This window comes from Suricata suricatta, chromosome 13 (genome assembly GCF_006229205.1).
Source record: "Suricata suricatta isolate VVHF042 chromosome 13, meerkat_22Aug2017_6uvM2_HiC, whole genome shotgun sequence".
In the NCBI taxonomy this organism is placed as follows: Eukaryota; Metazoa; Chordata; class Mammalia; order Carnivora; family Herpestidae; genus Suricata; species Suricata suricatta.
The window spans coordinates 46378651-46388537 of NC_043712.1; positions in this window are offsets into that span (position 1 = coordinate 46378651).

Below are 9887 nucleotides of genomic sequence, written 5' to 3' on the forward strand. Positions count from 1 at the left end.
GGGAGCACCACAGTTCAGGCTCCTCCCTCACAGTCCCCAGTCATAGCGGACCCAAAGATGAGATGGAGACTGTGCTTCAGGGGTGCACGTGTTTGCTAACACAGCACTCTTAGTACGTCAGAGCCTCACCTGACACTGACTCATTGCGGGATGGAAAGCCAAGGCCTAATTGTGTTGGTCATATGTAGCTTACCACTTCCAGCCAAGTATTCTAAGCCATTTCAGAAACAGTCAACAACTTGCTTTCCCACTCGTCCCTGAAAGAGACCCTACAGACTCACGAATTCTCTTGCCTCCACGAGTTTACTCTTGCCTCTTCCGATGGCTCTCCTCTCCCGTTACTGCTGACCTCCGTGTCAAACCTAATGCAGACACTGGGAGGCTCTCAATAAATATTCATTCCACTCAATTCAGTCACTCTCAGAGATAAGAGGCAGCAAGGATTACCAGATTTCCGAAATACGTCTGAAAACCCATTGCCTGGGGTCAGGGGGACAGGAGGTTGTTTCTTTACAGAAAAACCAATTTTCTCAAATGCACAGCAGTAAGCCTCAGCACAGATACTGTGTCTTACTCAAGCTTTATAAAAAATTCAACATGTCTGTCACAGGAGCTTACGGCTTCCAAAGCAGAAAATCTCAATCCGTAACAAATTTCTCCCAAAGTAATAGATGGTTCACGGACATCAAAGAGTCGAACCCAACATGAAATATGTACTGGACAAGAATAGCAGAGTCAGCTCTTGCTTCTTGATATTTCAAACCATACACTCGCCCATTTTCCATGGCAGATTCCTTGTCCTATTAGTGTGTGTACACACTGTGCCCACAAAGCACCAGGAACACACACATTTTGGATATTTTTTTTATTACAGAAATAAAGAATGGATGGGTATGGGATTGCAAGAAATCAGGAAGAGGAAATGAAAAGGAAAGAAAAAAAGAAAGACTAAACCTGTGGCAAATGATCATTTATTCTGTGAACATAAGCACTTTAGTATGATTTTTGTGTGAGTTAACACCTTAAGTCTAAAAAGGAGCCTCTGAAGCCCAATTCTGTATACAATGGGAAAAAAGACATAACACCAGCCCTTGAACTCAGAAGAGTAAATTGGGGAAAGGAAGTTTCAACACACTATTAAAAAAAAAAAACATACCAAAGTTATTTATGATAAAAATGCTGGACATGTGCCCAAATAAAGCTATTTACCAAAGACTGGCATATTCTATATTTCTATAATTCAGGAAAGGCCATGGTAGGCAAGAGTACAAACAATATATATATATCCATATACATAAACAAGCCAATAAGCAAAAATAGGTAAGCCTCAAAGAATTTCAGGGTCTTATACAAAATATAAAAGAGAGAATTTCAGGACCAGGGAGCAAGGACCCAGAGCTGTCTCTCTCCCTTCCTCAAGAAATCAATGACTTTTTTTCTTAAGCAGGCTCCCCGCCCAATTTGGGGCTTGAACTCATGACCCTGAGATCAAAAGTCAGATGCTCTCCCAACTGAGCCAGCCAGGCACCCTGAAAGCAATGAGGCTTAATTGTAAATAATAATTAGTAACATTATATTATAAATATTAATAGTATCTATTAACAAGTAACAGCTACAAATCCAAATTGAGTGGGAAAAGGATGAGTGGGAAAAATGTTGAGAAAGATTGGCCATTTGGGGATAATTGGGAAGACAAAGTCCATTTCAAGTAAAAGACAGGTCTGTGGAGCCGCCCTCGGCCCCTGGGGAGGGAGCAGGCCTACTGGGGAGGGAGCAGGCCTACTGCGGGTGCTCACATGGCTCTTTTCACATTTAGAAGCCAGAGCAAGCATTCTTTTTTTTTTTTAATGTTTATTTATTTTTGAGATAGAAACCGAGTATGAGCAGGGGAGGGGCAGAGAGAGAGGGAGACACAGAATCCGAAGCAGGCTCCAGGCTCTGAGCTGTCAGCACAGAGCCCAATGCAGGGCTCAAACCCACAAACCACAAGATCATGACCGGAGCCAAAGTCAAACGCTCAACCGAGTGAGCCACGCAGGCACCCCGCAAGTATTCTTATATGTTACTTGCTGATTTTGTTGTTTTCCTTGCCAATTTTATCACCTCCTATCATGGTGTTAGCTTACAGCAGCTACTTAGTAAACAGTTGTTAAATGAAAAGAAAATCAACCAATGACATAGACTCTCACAACAGCAGATTTTCAAGCAGCTTAGGTGGGAGTAAGTTCAGCTCTGGTACATGCTCTTTTAAAAAAAAAAACCCAGACCTGACTCTAAATGTGAGCCTGTCCTGGAATCCCCTAAACAAGGAAATTCAATAAGAATGGTCTCCCAACCTGGACAAAGCTAAACTCTTATCTATTCTCTGCACCTGTAACCGCTTGATTTATAAATAGTTTGCCCTTTTACTTGGCTTCATGGTCAGCTGCACAGCAGAAGAAATGCCTAAGATCACGTTGCTGTTGTGACTAATCTCTGGGAAGAACAGTTTGTAGATGAAAGGGAAAGCATCTCCAGCACTCTCAAAACCAGGAGCAGGGCGCCCACCAGCTCCATGTGCACAGTTGAGATGCAGACATCTCTTGATGTGACTTGTGAGAGAAAAGAAAGAAAGAAAGAAAGAAAGAAAGAAGGAAAGAAAGAAAGAAAGAAAAAGAGAGAGAGAGAGAGAGAGAGAGAAAGAAAGAAAGAAAGAAAGAAAGAAAGAAAGAAAGAAAGAAAGAAAAAAAGAAAGAAGGGAGGGAGGGAGGGAGGAAGGAGGAAGGAAGGAAGGAAGGAAGGAAGGAAGGAAGGAAGGAAGGAAGGAAGGAAGGAAAGAGAGAGAGAGAAAGAAAGAAAGAAAGAAAGAAAGAAAGAAAGAAAGAAAGAAAGAAAGAAAGAAAGAAAGAAAGAAAGAAAAACAAAAAGTAAAAGCACTGAAAAGGACGAGGGCACCATGGAACAGTGACAGCACAAGAAAATAAAATAACTGACCAGTTTCAGAGGATTTTTGCACTTACAGGACGGCCGTTACAGTGTCTTGGTTAAAAATGCACTGCTCCAATGAATCAACACAATGGTATGTTACACAGCCACAGAATTATCATGATGATTACATGGTAGCATAAAAAGTCACTTATTTGTTGATCTGATGAGTATTTATTGACTTTCTCCTAGGTGCTGGCTCTGCTTTATATGCGAGGTGTGCATGAGGGGGCGAAACAGGCAAAAGTCTCTAGTATAATGTGCATGATATAATGCTATCTCAAGGCCTAGGGAAAAAAAAATCCGGGGCAGCAGAAAGGAAAGAGCTTTGGTGGTCTGGCAGACACAGTATTAAATCTCAGTTGTGCTCCTGCGGTATATAATGCTCAGCAGTCAGCTGCTCTCGCTGATTCCCTTTTCTACATTCATAATAAAAAGGGGACATAATAGCTATTTTGTGGTATTATTGTCAAGCTGAAACAAGATGGAAAATCAATCAGAACTGAATCTGACAATACAACGCCCTAGGTATTCAAAGAAATCCTCCCAGTAGAGAATACCACCCCCCTCACACACACACAAAAGTAATATATAAAGTAATTTTTTTTAGTATCATGCATGGCTAAATATGCAAGAGTGTCAGGGAAATCCTCCGAGGCCAGAAGCAATGAGAAAACACACATGCGGAGAGATAAGCAAGTGCTTGGGACAGCAGTCGTCTTGCAGGCATCTGCCACACCGCCCACACTGGACTCAGGTTCAGGGAACCGATAAGATGGGGGAAAACCCGAAAACCTGGCTTCTGCAAAGATCACACTTCCGAAGGGGCATTGAGTTACTTCCTTGTCTCATTCTTAGATCCGGTTGGAGAATAAAATACCCAGCAACTTACTAGCCATAATTCTAAGCTCACACAGATTTAGGACCTTCTGGTCTCAGTACCTGCGTAGACCTTAAAAAAAAGGTGAAAATTTAAAAGATTCCTGGTCTGCTGATGCCCCACTCCCTACACCACCAGCACCTGACAAGAGTAAATAGAAATTCTTTCTACAGGAAAACTCTTTAAACTCAGGCTTCAAAGAGTTCCCACAGATAAGGTGACAAGGCACATGGTGTCTATACACAACAAAACCAGCCACTTATGGATGAAAAATCCATAGAAATAATAAATGCTAACAAGTAGTCAAAAATAGTAAGTCTAATAAATATTTTAAAGAAAAAGATAAATACAAAAATATATAAAAGGTAATGAGATTTCTAAAAATGTCCAGGCAAGTTTTTTAAAAGTAAAGTTCCTGGGGCGCCTGGGTGGCTCAGTCAGTTGAGCGTCAGGCTTCGGGTCAGGTCATGATCTCGCAGTTTGTGGGTTCAGGCCCCGCGTCAGGCTCTGTGCTGACAGCTCAGATCCTGGAACCTGTCTTCCAATTCTGTGTCTTTCTCTCTCTCTGACCCTCCCCTGCTCGTGCTGTCTCTGTCTCTCAAAAATAAATAAAAAACATTAAAAAAATTAAAAGTAAAGTTCCTAAGAATGAAAAATATAATCACTGAAATTAGATATGTACAAGGGGAGGTGTCTAGCCCGTATATGGGAGCATGTTTATTTCTGTACACTTGTATCAATAATCCATATTTTTAATTGTTATCTTTAACAGCTTTTTAGGTACAATTTATATACAAAGAACTGCACATTTTAATGTACAATTTGATGAGTTCAAACAGATGTAAATGCCTTGTGGTATTCTGACCATAATTAACACCTCCATCACCTCCCAGTTTTTTTGTGATCCTTTGTTTTTTTCTTTTCTTTTTTTTTTTTTTTTGTGGTAAGAACACCTACCATGAGGTGTGCCATCTTAACAAATTTTGAAGTGTGAACTTTGTTAACTACAGGTACTATGTTGGACAGCAAATCTCTATAACTTATGCATAACATAACTGAAACTTTATACCCATTGAACAATAACGTCTCCTTTTCCCCATCCCCCAACCCCAAGAAACTATTATTGTAGTCTCTGCTTCTTTTTTAAAGTGTATTTACTTATTTTGAGAGAGAGAGGGGTGGGGGGAGGGGCAGAGAGAGAGGGAGAGAGAATCCCAAGCAGGTTCCGCACTGTCAGCACAGAGCCTGACATGCCTCATGAAACCACAAGATCATGACCGGAGCCAAAATCAAGAGTTGGATGCTTAACTGTCTGAGCCACCCAGGAGGCCCAGCTTCCAAGTTTTTATATAGATGTTTGTCACAAATTTAATAGTGAAACAGGAAAGAAGAGAGAAAGAAGAAGTGGAAAATGCGCTTTGCAATCTATCAAGCTATAAACTCTTACTCCTATCTTACAAAAAAAAAGTCATTTCACTGCCTCTGCTTTCCTAGTTATTTCCAAATCACTCATCTGAAAACTTCTACTGGAAATCAGGCATACTTTCAACCTCTTGAGGAAGCAAATGACTTACATTTACTACGTGATGTTTAAAATACAATTAGTCCTCAGATGTGTGTCTGAGTTTGGGTATTCTGTGGTATGCCTAACAAGGCTGCGTTGTCACATTCTGTCTTAGATCTTTTTCCAAAATACAGAAATGAAATTGAAATATTTTCCCTTCACACTGATATTTTACTCACTTTAACTCCCCCTCTGGACCTTTTGTATTTGTAGTTTGTATTCTGTCTTAGTCTACACGTTTGTGTCTCCAGTTCGTTAAACTCAGCCGACCCACCACACCCCAACGAGAACTTCAAAAGGAGCCGTGAACAGCCGCACTTGTTCTAGCTGGATGATCATCCCAAGTCCCTGCCTGTTTACTCTTGAGATGTTTGGACCTTTCATCTCTAGTTCTCTCAGATCCTGGCACAATAACCCAGCTCTGACGTCAGGATCTAAACCTCCGCATTCCAGGCTGTCACTGACATGTTCATGCCAGGATGATTCGGTGGCTGTGCTCGCCACACTAATTGTACAGTTTCTACAGACTTAAGTGAGAAATCTCCCTCTCTAGGACAAGCCTTCAAATCCCCAGAGGACAGGGATTTGGACATCTGCTCTTTCGTTTCATACAGCCCAGCCAGACCTGGAAAGATCTATATTGTTAGCCACAGTTAACTTTTAAATGATCCACTGTATGATATTATTGATTGTTTTTCCTGTAACTAAAATAAAATCAATGTTCCTGTTACACTTTCATAGTATATTTTTGTTTATTTATTTGTTTGTTGTTTTATTTTAGAGAGAGAGAGAGAGCAGGGGAGAAAAGCAAAGGTAGGGGGAAGGAGAGAGAGAGAGAGAGAGAGAGAGAGAGAGAGTCATAGGCAGGCATCATGCTCAGCAGAACCTGATCCTATGACCCATGGATCACGACCTGAACTGAAATCGAGAGTGAAATGCTCATCTGACTGAGCCACCCAGGCGCCCCTTCTTGTTACAGTTTCAAATCTACTTCAACAAAGTGACATGTCCAATATAAGTGAAAAGTGGCCTTCTCTGAAGTTTTCTCAGGGGTTGGAAAATGGAAGGAACCACATCTTACAACCCAGAGAAGAATTCCCCCCCCAAAATATTTCTTACTCATCTTTCTGTACCAAATATCCACATCATCCAGAAGCGCCCCCCTCCGTCTCTCTGTGCCTCTTTTTCTCTCTGAATCTCCAGTTTATTGCAGCTTTCTGACTTCCATGGAATTGTAAAAGAGAATGAGAAAGAGCAGTATGAACTCATGTGAAGCAGTTTCCCAAAGACATCATGAAGTGACTGACAACACGATGCATAGCAGCACACATGTTATACTACCTTCTGTGTAACGAGTCATACATATCCCTGTGTATCTTTACAAAAACATACCGGTTTCAGAAACCTGAAAACAATGCACATGTTTACCTACAAAGGGTAGGGGAACAGGGTGGAAGGAATATGTAAGGCAGTGGCATTTCCTTGAGAATTCCTATTTTTATAGTTATGACTTGAAATCATGTAATTACTCTACATACTCAAAGAATAAACAAACAAAAAACAGGATAAGAAAAAGGAAAACAAAACCTAAAACTGAAAGCAAATGGAAACAAATGAATCCAATTGGATTCAGCAGTGAAAGAACTCCCCCAAGTCCCTTATGACCATAGTATTTGACTCCTGGCCTTGGGCCCGGCATAAACTAAGGAGTGGAGAACAGCAAACATTCTAAATTCTTATTAACAGGCTTGTTTTTTAACTGCATGGGCAAAAAGATTCTGGAATGATTCTATATCTATTATAGGTGTTAGCAAATAAAGTAATGTATCGAGGTTGTTGAGAACCATGGTGTTCTCACTGTGGAAGAACGGGCAAACTAATGTGAAACAGGGAAGGCAAAAGTCTTGGAGGAGACAACTGAATTGGTAGTACCAGCATGGACTCAAGATATCATTTTTTAAAATTTTTTTATTTTGAGGCACAGAGAGAAAGAGCACTTGCACATGTGCACAAGTGGGGGAGGGGCCGAGGGCGAGAACTCTCAAGCAGGCTCCACACTTGACGCAGGGAGGGGGGCTCAATCCCACAACCCTAGGCTCATGACTGGATCCAAAATCAAGAGTCAGATGCTCAGCCGACTGAGCCACCCAGGCACCCAAGATTTCTAATATATATATATAAACATATATATATATATATTTCTCTGTGCATGTGTGTGTGTGCACGTATATATGTATTTATGTATGTGCATATATATACATATTGCATGTATTCATGTAATTTATATGTGTGTATGTGTATATGTACAGTGTATATATACATACAGATTCCGTAAATAGAATTCTACTCACAGAATGGCATAAAGACTATCATAGTAGTAGTAGTGAACACCCCTAGTGCCCAGATATTAATCTCAAATACCATTCCTCAATAAGGGAACCAGGAATCCTAGCTTCCTTGACACCAGACTTCATTTAACTGCTCAAACTAAAACTTCGTAATTAACTTTTACAATGAATAGCTATTACTAATGATTAGTGATCTCCAAATGCTCTCCATGTTCTTTTGAAAGGTACATAAAGACCCTCAACCTTTAATACTTTAAAATCAAATCAAATTCCTAGGGTACTTTGGCAAATAACTTACTAAAATCCTTAAAGAACCTTACTTTATCATTTGAAACAGAAATAAGCTGTTGATATGAGTTTACCGGGTTTGGGGATGACAAAAAACGTCCGAATGCTGGCAGACCTAAAACTCTGTCTATACCTATGTCACCGAAGAATCTATTTAGGAAGTAAACTTGTCAATAGAGAAGTCTTAATGTGGAAAACACATGTATCTTTTGCTTCAACAAACTTTTCCTAGATTAGATAGCAGTTATTCAGGAAGATCTCTGATCTGAATTAAATCAAAGGTTTGTCCTGAATGCTTCTTCTAACCTTTTTGAGAAAACTAAGTGAACATGTTTTTAATCCAGTACAGTTGGCCATATAAGGAGAGTTGGCCACCTTTTGTTCACTCCAGGGGACCTCCTGTTTTGCATCCTATTTCGATTAACTTTTTGGCACCAAACCTACAGTTTATTTCCCAATAATAGTTAGCAGCCTTAGCAGACTAGCGACTGTAGAGTGGCCTATCATAAAGGGGAAAAAGGGTATGGTCTTAACATGCTCTTCTTTTAATGAGGTGTGACCTTGGGTTTCTTCATGGGACTTCGGTGCAGATGGCATCAGGAAGGGGCCCTACCCCATCAGCAAATGACTCAGCCTCCTTCCGATTGAGAAGGTCAATGAAGAAAGGAGTGGCCAAAGCCCCAAGGTGGGAAACCCCTAATTGGGACAGACCCAAGACACCATCCCACGCAGTTCAACCTATACTCTACCTGGGATCTGACGAAAGTCAGCTTGTCAGCGAGTCAGCGTGGGCGTCCTGAAAACTCAAAACAGGAAACACACCTAGATTTCATTCAGGTCTACTAGTTCATTCTTCAGAGATCAAAAGTGAGGAGAAGCGAATTGCTCAAGACTAAACTAGTGGCACACCTAGGACTAAAACTCTAATCTTTGGTCTAGGTTCCAGAATTTTCTCTGGAACAGAATTTGTGCAATGATGATTTTTTTTATGTAGATGCTTTAATCAGCTAATGGATATAATGTACACAAGTTATGAAATCTATATAAAGTAATTGTTGGGGTAAAGTTGCCTGTTTGTGAAAAACATTATAGATGAAAACAAAGGCAAGTGACGTGTTCTAAAGAAAATGAAGACAAAATTCTTAAAGCATGGGGTGTTAGCGCTGAAAACATACTGGAAGGTTATTTGCTTCAACGATTTTACAAGGGGTTTTTTGTTACTGGGTTTTGTGTGTGTGCGTGTGGTTATGTTTTTGGGGGGAGAGGGAAGTGTTTTGTTGTTTTGGTTTGGTTTTGCTTATTTAGTTCATTTTAAACAGCGCCCCCTGAGGCAGCTTTTCATTCCCAGGGCCTCAATCCGTCTGAAAAGCCCCATCTACTTCAGCCCCTCGTTTTATTTTAAGGGAACTGAAGGCGAGACCCTAAGGTCTTTTCATAAAAAGCAGAGACGTTCCTTCATGAAGTCGCGGAATAAAAATACACTCTCAGCCCGTTCTTGCTATGCTGCAGAGGGAGACGGAAAGGAGAGAAAGGGGAGGAAGTCGGGAGGGGCCTCTCGCCTTTGCGCCCCTTGCCCGGAGCCGTGTGGGGCGTTCGACCCCGCGCCCCGAGGGACCCGCAAGCCCACAGGGCGAGGTCGGCGCGGACGCGCGGCCACACCGCGCCGGGGACGCCACCGCCGGGGACGCCGCGGCCTGCGGGAGACGCGGGGAGAGGGAGGAGGCGGCCGGAAGGCTGGAGATCCGCTCCGCTGCTCGGGAGGGAGGAGGTGCGCGGCGGTGCGGCCTCGTTCTAGAAGCGAACATCTGGAGAGTGAATGCAATACTTCAGGAGGCTGCAAAAG